The sequence below is a fragment of the Mus pahari genome, chromosome 2 (assembly GCF_900095145.1).
Source record: "Mus pahari chromosome 2, PAHARI_EIJ_v1.1, whole genome shotgun sequence".
Taxonomy (NCBI): domain Eukaryota; kingdom Metazoa; phylum Chordata; class Mammalia; order Rodentia; family Muridae; genus Mus; species Mus pahari.
This window is the reverse complement of record NC_034591.1, coordinates 118,907,637-118,918,655: the sequence shown is the minus strand read 5'-3', so window position 1 is coordinate 118,918,655 and position 11,019 is coordinate 118,907,637. Positions and strand designations below refer to the sequence as shown.

The 11,019-nt window shown below is 39.0% G+C and overlaps 1 protein-coding gene and 1 long non-coding RNA gene across 2 annotated transcripts in view; one reads left to right on the top strand and one right to left on the bottom strand.

The window, feature by feature from the left end:
- The window catches only part of Cntn3 (contactin 3), a 372,106-nt gene that overhangs the window by 251,217 nt on the left and 109,870 nt on the right, over window positions 1-11,019 (top strand). The gene's annotated exons all lie outside the window — the stretch shown is intronic.
- Window positions 1-11,019, bottom strand: part of LOC110315977 — a 69,252-nt gene that overhangs the window by 44,940 nt on the left and 13,293 nt on the right. The window contains exon 5 of the long non-coding RNA XR_002380239.1: window positions 3,179-3,185. This is a non-coding gene — a long non-coding RNA (uncharacterized LOC110315977). The remainder of the gene's footprint in view (window positions 1-3,178; window positions 3,186-11,019) is intronic.

Genomic DNA, 11,019 nt, shown 5'->3' with positions numbered 1-11,019 from the left:
ACACACACACACACACACACACACACACACACACACACACAGGATAAAGAAAGAAAAACTGAGAAACTTATGGTACAGTATAGTGGCTTCATCATCTAATGATCTCATTTCTACTTACCATTGAAAATGGATACTTTAATTTAGTTTAAAAGCCCAGGCACATAGAAGAGAGCAATTATGCTCACATGACATTCTTTAAAAAGGGAGTTTGAACTTTCATAAATGAAAAATCAGACCTAATGAGAAATGGGCTGCATTTTTGTGATGCTGTTCCTTGATTCCTTAGCCTTTAATTTTTTCAGCTATTTTATTGCACCTTTTCATGACTCTAGGGTTCTTTTGTATCCTTTGCAGCCCTGCAAAGTCCCTCTCTGGAATTAGCCTCTTAGAGCTGATGTGGGAATTCTAACCCAAAATCACCACCTTCGGATTCATTAAAGGCAAGGCTTCCAGTAGTTAGTTTGTTCTGAAGAAAATTTCCATTTTGCAAGGGCAGTGTAAATTTTGCATATCATTTTAATAGCAAGGTAGGTCTATCAAAATATAATTGCCTCCAATTAACACTCCCATGAGCTGTAAGGTTCTTTATATCTCTTAGACTGTACTTAAAAGGAAAATGCTATTTACCAACACTGAACCCTTAAGAATTGTCCACAAGTTATTGTGAGTGATGAGGGGAGTGGGACTCCAGAGACACAGCACTTTGGGAGATATTTAAGGTCTGCATACTAACAAGCATGTGGTATCAAGCATCACCATGTGAAAATTTCGTATGACAAAGCATTTTCCTTTAGCTGTATGGGAAGGCTTTGCTTTTGAAATGTCTAATCTCTCTCCTGCATTAGATTGGAACTAATCTTAAAATTGCTTTCTAACATTTTTTCGCTGTCTTTGAACTCCTCCATAAGAAAAAAATGGGATGAGAGTAAAAGCGTTTTCTGTCCTATGTACTGTCATGGTTACGTATCAACTTGATTGGTTTCTGCAACATGTGTCTAGAAATGATTGGAGGCAGAAGACCAAACATGAAAATGGGTAGCTCAGTTGGACTGGGATCACAAAAGAGAGAAAGGAAAATGCCAGATGAAGTCAAGCATCCCCCTGTCCCCACGTCCTGACTTTTCCTCAGGAAGTAACCTGCTACCTCACACTCCTGCTCTCATGGCTTCTTTGCCATGACAGTTAAAAAAAAAAAAAAAATCTTCCTCCCTTGAGTTGGTTTAACCAAGTATTTCATACACAGTGATAAGAAAAGAAAAGAATACAGACCTTTTAGCTGCTATTCTTGGGTTTTTTATTCTAGTCTCAATGATCATACCTGGATGTCCCTTTCCATGTAAACTGGGGATTATATGGCCTTAACAACTTGTTATATATGCATGCATTTCATGACAATTCTCCAGAGTTCCTTTTGGCCCTCATTGCTCCCCTGTGGAGATATAAAATTATATCTTGAGCAATGTCATGCTTTCAGTATGCTTATGGGGGGAAGGATTGCAATGGTTTTGCTCCTTCTCCTTGGGCACTAAAAGACACTGATGAACAGTCTGATAGCTACTGAATATGGTTCCAACTTTTAACCCCTCGTCTTTGAGATCTCCTTGGATAAAAGAAGGAAAAACAGGCCAATCTAGTATAAACAACCTGACAGGGTAGTTGGACAGGGAAGTATATTAAAAATAGCACAAGAAAAGGAATATGTATCACATAAAGCAATACACAGTGACCTTTACAGGTTACTAATAAAGTCTATACCAAGAACATACAGAACAAACAGAGACAGGAACTCCATGACCATATCCATGGCAATAGTAACTGTACCAGAGAAAAAAATGTAGCAGCTGATTTAAAAGAAGGAGGAGGAGAAGAGGGGGAGAAAGGGAAGAAGAAGATGAAGAATAGAAACATGAACAACAATAACAACAGCAGCAGCAGCAACAGCAACAACAATTGGCCATTTTTGGTATTGTATTGTTGAAAATGAATAAGTAGTAATGGACTGTGTGAAGTGAGAGAATGGTGGAAGATGTTGGTAACCTCAGAAGTCACTACAGTGCCTCAAAGAGGATGCAGGAGACTGATGGAGGTATTTTCAGAACAACAGGAACAGCATCATTCCCTATCAGCACTGGCTATTCAATTAGAAAGGCACATACATGCTACTTAGCTAGCTTGCAAAGCAATGCAGAGACAAGATAAGTGCAGGATTGAGTGTTTAGTGGGAAAATAAGTTTGGGGAAACACTCTAAGGCATTAGGATTACTTTACAAAGACAAAAATGCAAACACATAAAACAAGGCAGTCAAGCACTTTCAAACTCATAGAATTTGATCTTGATCTTTAGGAAACACTCAAAGGGACAGGTAAGTATATTTTACTGTCTATCACAGCTGCTTACCTCTTCTCTAGTGGCCTAAATGGAGATCTTGACAAAAGTGTGTGTGTGTGTGTGTGTGTGTGTGTGTGAGAGAGAGAGAGAGAGAGAGAGAGAGAGAGAGAGAGAGAGAGAGAGAGAGAGAGAGAGAGAGAGAGAGAGAGAGGAAGGGAGGAGGGGCAGTGAGGGGGGAGAGATTGAGAAAGAGAGACAGAGACAGAGACAGAGAGAGACAGAGTGAGAGAGACAGAGAGAAGGAGGAGAGAGAATGCTCTGAAATGTTCCATCTCCAGGCAAGCATGCCTAGTATGCACTGTAAGTGTCCTAACAGTCAACCTGGAGCTAGCCTGAGAGCATCATAATTTCAGGCCTTAACACAGCTCTCTCTGGAAGCCTCACAAGTTAGTGGTCAAAGTGAAACCTGCGGTACATAACCATCTTCAAGAATGTACAGGACAGCTTTGGAATGAAAGCCCCCCTGAAATGTTAGGAGTGCCTCGGGCTCCTCGGACCCCTTCCTAACCCTGACCATTCCTTGTGTTCCTTACCTTGTTCTAGACTGTAGGGTGTGCACTATATCCCAGACTCTCAGGAGTTTCTCCTGTAAGCCTCACAGGAGAATTCTCTTTTCAATTGTGTGACTCACTGATAAAATCTTGAATGACATCAAGAGCCTTCCTGCACTTTTAAATATGTCTCATCTTAAAATAGGTCAGATTTCCCCAGTTACCACCATGGAAAATGGCCTGAGTTTCTTTTACAGTTTTGCCTAACTGCAGTTTTGTTTGACAGAATTTCTTCTACAAAATGCCTGGGCTAAGGATTAAATCTCCTTCATAATAGAATTTCATAATAGAACTAGAAACGAACCCCAAGTGCCAGTAGTATACACATTAATATTTCTCCAGGTAAACACCAGAGTGGCATATTTCATGTTAAATTGACTGGTTGTACACTTCAGTGACCTGGGAAGGAATGTGGATGTCAAAGTGACATCATCCATCATGGACTGCTTTTCAAAAAGCAGAATTTCAGACCATCATTCTCTTTGTTTATTGCTTTCATTGTAAGATATGCTTAGCTCTCCAATTAAAAAATATTTGCTATTATTAATAATATCATTATAGCATTGCTAATATAAAACCAAGTGGCAAAGTTACTTAAACATATGGCATTTATAATTTCCTTGAAATTTTCTAAATATTTTTTAAAGCCTAGCTTGTTGGAGTCTGAAATTAGCATTTGTGTCATAGCTTCTTATTTATTGTTGTACATAAAAGGATGTATAGATGATATATATTTGGCTTTGCTCTGTCCAATTAACACTTATTGCAAATGGAGATTCTTTATAAATGAACTCTTGTAGTACTGCTGTAGATGTCATTTTACTTGGTTCAGAATGTAATAAATCGTATAATTTTCAAATATTTTAAATAAGGCCTATGACCTACAAATTTTAAGGTAGGCATGCAGAGGCTAACAAAACTTGATGCAGATAGTAGTTCTAAGAAAAAGGTTCTATATATACTGTGAGTGGTGCAGATTTCTACTTACTGTTTGTGACACTGTGAGCCATATCACATGTGACTATGCATCCTTTCTCTAAATCTTCAAAAGTCTCAATGGTTGTAAATATAGTCATTTATTACTATTTGTCGATTTTGACAATTATAGTTGCTTTTCTATCTTGGAATATTCCATGTCTTTTCTCTTATATATGGATCTTTCTAATTGTATTATTTGAAACACAAGCTGCCCCTTTGACTGTCTAACACCAACTTCATATAACGTCATTTCATGTTTATTATTTGTGGTATTTTATTTGAAATGCCTAGCACTTTGTGATGGTTACATAGCTTGACATAATCTAGAGACACCCAAGAGAGTCTCATTAAGATTTCTTCTAGACAGATTGACCCCTGAGCATTTTCCTTGGAATTCTTTTGATTGCTTTAACTGAAGTGGGGGATTCTGCCCATTATGGCAGCTCTGTTGCATTGGTTTTGGGTTCTGGACTTTCTCCTTATAGAGAGGAGACTGCACTGGTGAGCGTACACACATTCTCTCTGCTCTTGACTGTGGCAATGACCAACTGCTTCTTGGAGACCTTGCCTTGACTTGCATAATGAGGAACTATATACTGGCATTGTATACTAAAAGAAACCCTTTCTGCACTAAATTGCTTTATTTTTGTCAGGATATTTTATGTCAGCTACATATTGTAAATACGTATTTGCTGTTAACTATTATCACTCATGTTGTTTTCCTACCGTGGCTATTACTGATCCGCAGTGTTGTGCTTAAAACCAACATGCATCTATTATACAACATTAAAGTCCAAGAGAAATTTTCTGAGATTGACAGCAAGGTATTGGAAGTTGTGCTGAATTCTCTCCCAGAACCTTGACTGAGCCTTTGTTGCCCTTGCATTTGGCAGGTGTCAGTGACTGCCTATATTCATTCCTTGGCTCTTGACTACCAGTAAGGAATTATTTCCCACAGACTTTTGCTCATTAGTCAACCCACTTTCTCTGTCCTTCCTATGTGTCTGTCCTTAGAAGGTTCCTGGTAATTGATTACATTAGTCATGTTCAGGTTCACTGCAATGCCCTTAACAGCAAGTCTTCAGCAGAGCCCCTTGGCCAGGTGTTTAGCTGCCCCCATGCTACAGTGACTAGATTCCGCAATCTTAATGTATATATCTGAAAATCCAAAATCAAATTATCAGGTTAATGGGCTAACTATCAAGTTAAAGGCAGAGATATATTTCGGCTCTTACTTTGGAGGCTGAGAGGGGCACCTATCACCTGCCCTGTATTGTCTTTACAGGCTACTTGCATTCACTGCCTTTTCTAGGAAGGTATCATAAAATATCTGCCTCTGATTTTCACTCCTGCTCAGGTAGATAGAAGTTTTTCTTTTTTCTTTTTAACCCTTCTGCCACTTGCTCATTAGCATCCTTAAATTGACTAGTGACCCACTCAGATAATCCAGGAAGATCTTCCCATCCCAATGCTCTATGTTACTTACATCTGCAGAGTTCTTCTATGTCTAATGTCCTATCCCTAGGTTTAAGGTCTAGGTGTGGAGAACTAGGGTCATTTATTCTGTATGATGCACTATTAGTTGCCCGCGTCCTGTCCAGCATGAAAAGGTCCCAAAAAAAGTAAGCGATAGGGTGTGGAGTCAGTGGTAAGTCCAAAGTTTATTTACCTTTGGCAATTCTTCTGGCTATAACTCTTTGGTATTCTAAGGTCAAAAGCAACTGGATTTCTGTTAGCACAAGGGGATTAGGAACAAAAGGAATCCTAACTGTTAGGATTCCCTTCTCTCTGGCCATGCAAGAGGCTTGGGCTTTTTAACTCTTCATGATCCAGGAAAAAATGAGAAGAAAAGAAAGAAAACATATGCACTTTTACACACACACACACACACACACACACACACACACACACACATTCTGGTCAGGCCCAACCATCTGTCTCATTAACTCCACAAGTGTTTTTGCATACTTACATACATACACAGATACCTACACATGTGTGTATACAAACAGATACATGGGGCAGAGCTCACATACATCTGGTGAGTGGATAAGGCAGAGCCCCAGATGCCAGGTCTTATTCCTGCTCTCTGGCTTTTGTATACCTTTTTAGACAAAAGTTCTTTAGAGAATCACCTCATAGATAAAATGTTACATAAAAGGGGAGTTAAAAAATGTTGGTATTAGGTTCAAAGCAGTGTTTCATTATAAGTTCAAAGCAACAATTTCATATGCCCTTGCTTTATCACAGTGTACACCTGTGGCTTCATCCTCAGATCCAATCTAGAATGAATGTTTTACCTTGATCACAGATTTATCCCAAGCCTATTTCTCTTTTTAGTGTAGTTGTGAAACCTCATTATGTTCCTTATGATACATTATTTACTCACTATTTTATGAATATTGGGCTAATTCTTTTCTTGATTCTAACTTTATTATATCTTTCTGACAAAACAACTAAAACCATCTCTTAAAACTTTCCTTTTATAATTATTTGAATCAAATAAGGAATTCTATAAAATCATTCATCTATCTAAATAGCATGAATTCATGAAAGCTCATCTTTGTGTTGATTTACAAAAAATCTGCCCAAGGGGGTTGGCTAATGCCCAGGAATCATTAGACTATGCGATAGTGATAGAAAAAGGTATACCAGCTACAAGAAACAATCCTGAGAAGTCTTCCGGGACCCTGCCTCTCAGAGATCACCCATCATCAGCTATGCAAAAAATGGTGGACCACCTCCAGGAAAGCCTTAGATTCTCACAGCTGACTCCTGACTATTTATTAGTCACCCAAACACGGGAGCTTTGATTTAGATCATTGAAAACCTCACTGAACTCGTACTTCTTTTTCTTCTACTTGATCTCAAAGTCTAATTTGAATATTTCCTCTGCCAGCTCTAAGGGGACCCCTCTCCAAACTTTTCTTTGTGCTCCATGTCATCCTTTGTTAGTGATCAAGAATCATATTCTCTGGCTTCCTTTCTGTTTCATCATTCAATTCCATAAACGATAGTGCCTGACTTAACATTATATATGCTGCATTGAAGTGATATTTAGAGAAAGGGAGTGTTAAATATATATATTTAATCAGTACTGGGTAACTCTTTAAGGCTGTAGAGCTCTGTAACTTAGAGCCCATCAGCCAGCACAGGGGACTGTGATTGACTTCTGTGTCTGTCTGATGACCTCAAGTCCTAAACGAGGAACCTGAGTGCTGTTGACAGTAGCTTCTGACACCTACTCTCCAGGTTAGGAGTCATTTCTTCACTCTGCTTACTGACTTACTTCACAGAGAAAAAGAACTGCATTAAAAGTGAACCAGTTGCCTCTTTGGAGTCAGTGTTAGAGGCAGAGAGCTTTACACTGTTTCACCCTGGGCTACTGAAGAGCTTTTCTTGTCTATAGGACAGCTGCCAGTGTATTTGAAAAACCAGGAGGTGAGGGGAGGAGATTATCTTGATAGAAATTTAAGAGAAGAGCAATTATCCCTGGGAAAGGAAGTTTATGATCCTGAATAGACACTCCCTCCGGATCAAAGGGAAAGGACAATTTTAAACACAAAAAAAAAGGCTGTTGTTCAATGTCAGCAACCAAGGCAGTTCAAGTTCCTAGGAAGTCAACACTGAAATAGGATTAAAGGATCAGATTTGAAAAAGATTACTGGGAAGGACCTGAGAAAGCATAAGGGAAAGGGATTAGAGATAGGAAGAGGAACAAAGAGACCGAGAATCAGGTCACATATCTGTGGACAAAGACAAGAGTCACAACTGCAAGGGATGTCTGAAAACACTTGGGGCATTTCTCTGTGGCATGTTCAGACAGATTTTCCCATTAGCAAAGCCCTCCGTGGATCAGAAATGAGTAGTATTTACACTCTGGTTAGGTTTAGTGAAATGGGTCGAGTCTGGGTGACTGTGGCCAGAGTGTCTACCTCTAGTCAGTGTATTTACCTTCCCTGCAGTAAGTTCCCCATAGAGACACAGGAGTGGAGCCTCCCGTGTCTACAAGTATACCCCAGAAATACACACAACCACAGTTGACTTCCTTTCTTTAGCTTTCCTAATTAAGCCATTACTATGACAGAGACAAAAATCATCACATCACATTCTAATACATTCAAATACCGCATTGTTTTAAGTGCTGGTGTTTTTTTATAATGAAAAGAAAATTAGTAAATGGAGTCATGTCATATACATTATTTTACAGAAAATGTTTTAAATCAAAACTACACTTGTGGTTTTGATTCTAAGATACTACACATATTTATTGTTGATATAACCTCGTCTTAAACTATTTGTATAAATTTATCCTATGTTAAGTTTTCTGACTCTTACACTAAATTCTTTCTTCTAATTCTTCTTATTTGGGGATAAACTGGTTATAAAAGCAAGTTTATGTCGCATCTACATGCGTACTAGAGGCAGACATGATAGGCATGTCACCTGAACTTACTCGTAACTCATTGAACCCATGCCAGTTCTTATACGAGGAACCAAGTTTTCATCTTTCTAAATAATAAAGGGAAGCCCACTGTGCTAATTCTGTGTCTTGAGGATTTTGATGAACAGAGAAAAATTATTAAATAAAAGTGAGGTGGAGGAAAGTTTACAAGGTGGGTTGGCTAAGAACCACAGGAAGCCCCTACAGAGCCATTTCTGCTGCAACATGCTAGTGCTACGACTGCAGGAGACGCTTATCCTGCCTTTGCAACATCCTTTTTCTCTAAGTTTATGTGGAAATGGTGGAGTAATAAGCAGCATGGGAGTAGGTCTAGTGGGAAATGAGGGTTTACATTTTTTCTTTTTCATAAAATTCAACCAACATCTCAGGAATTTCCTATCTCATCAGTGGCTTAACTAGACTTTCATAAAATAGTCTCTCTGAGAAAAGGAAATAGCGTTTGCGAATAAACAGTTTGCAGTGTGTTTCATTGAGATGGAACATTGACACTGGCATTGGCATGGCTCATGACCACCAAATTCTTCAGACAGTCTCACCTCTACTGGCCTTTTAGCTGCCTTGTACTCTCTCACAGGAGGGTTTTCGGCTGTGTATTCTTGAGTGTTCTCTCGAGCTTTATGTGTATTCTTCAGTAATGAAAAAATATCGTATCCCCTCCCCCCAAGACTCATAGCACCTTGTATCCCAACTTTAAACATCGTTTCACATTGATTTTTTTATCAAGTGACTGTCCCAAAAGGAAAGTTATAATTATAAATGTGCTTCAAATCTATTTTGAATTTAAAATCTATATTAAAGGTCAAATACAAATTTATATGCTTAGCATATGTTTTCAAAAACTTCTTTTGAGACCTTGATAGGATTTAACCAGTGTAGTCAGGTTAATGTGACAGCAAAAGAAAACAGAGCATATAAAGAAGGAATCCAGTAAATGAAACACAGAAACTATGCCCTAGTAACACTTAGCTCTCAATAACTCGAGGACATAGAACCACAAAGAATAATGCTATTTAGATGTCATTCTTGTAGAGAAGAATACAGTTCTTTAGGGGGCAATTGCTTACATTGGCCCACAGTTGGTGAAGACCCTCCTAGTAAATTTTTGATCATAGCTTTAGCATAATGTGCCCTTACTTGACTCAACAACTGTTTATTTAGGACTTGTTAAGTGCATTTAATGTTTTACCTATCAATTACAAATATGTTGCATATAGCTTTATGCTACTGCCTTTGCTCTGGGATCGGTCAGAGTACCAGCCCCATCTTGGCTTCCCTTTTGTTCTGCCTGCCTTTACCTCCTGAGATGACTACACTACCAGCCTGCTCCCTCTTCCCTTGAATTCACGGATAACACACACACACACACACACACACACACACAGAGAGAGAGAGAGAGAGAGAGAGAGAGAGAGAGAGAGAGAGAGAGAGAGTTTGTTCCTTTACAACTTGCTTTCTTGGCACAATTGCTGGATGCTGATATCTCCCACCTGGAAAAGCATGCCCCTACCAATTTATTATCTCCATCTCTTTACCTGCCATAAACTTCAGTGGCTAGTCCCACCTAGCTCCTCTCAAACATTCCTGGCCACTCACCTGTAGTAGTGGCCACAGGCCAAAGCTTCCCCTGATACCTCACACTTTTGTTGCATTCTTCTTCCTCGGAAGCATGGTAAAAAAAACTCCTCTCTCTTTATATTTGCCTGCCTTTTCCTTCTGGGACGCAGAATTCTTGTCTGTACTTTCTGCGCAGCTGTTGGCCTCCAGCTTTCTTTACTGTCAAATCTAGAACCAATTGGCGAACAGGACCTTAGATTCACAACCGCCCCCTTCACAAATAGGAGCAGTTGTATTAAAACTGGGGTCAAAGTTGATGGTGTAACTCAAGATAGAGTACTAGGGAAGATGTGCCAGGTCCTAGCTTTATTCCCAGAACCACAGAATAAAGTTGTTTTTGTTTGTTTTTTTAAAAAAGGCCTAAATTATATGATTATCAAAGGCAAAATTGAGGTAAGAGGTATTACATGTTGTTTGATAAATGCTTACATTAGAGTGAACTTCAGAGTTGTTCTAGGAGTTTAGATGGTGGCTCAGAAATTAAGAGCTGCCCTTACAAAGGATTAGAATCTTGTTCTCACCACACATTTCAAATGGTTCACAACTGTCTTTTAACTCCCACTCCATAGCATCTGGTGGCCTCTTATAGCCTCTGAATGTTCCTACACTTAGATACACACACACACATACACACACACACACACACACACACACACACACACAGACAAAATGATCTCTTGATTTTCTCTCTGTACATGGGCTGCAACCCAGATAAGGCAGTGAAAGGAGTCCTTCTCGTGGAGGTGACTCCCCATGTTACCTTATGAGCCACTTGACATGATCTCAGGTTAATGGGGTTTAGTGCTCAAAGAGGTGGAAACTAGAGAGAGAACCATCTATTTTCCTGCAAATGACACAATTTCATTCTTCCTTATAACTGAAGAAATCCCATTTTGTATGCTTTTTCATTATTCATTCATCTCTAGATGAGCATCACAACTTAGTTATTATAAATAATTCTTCAGAAAACATTGATGTATAAAAATGCCTCTGTAAAATTTATTTACTGTCTTCCAGGTAAA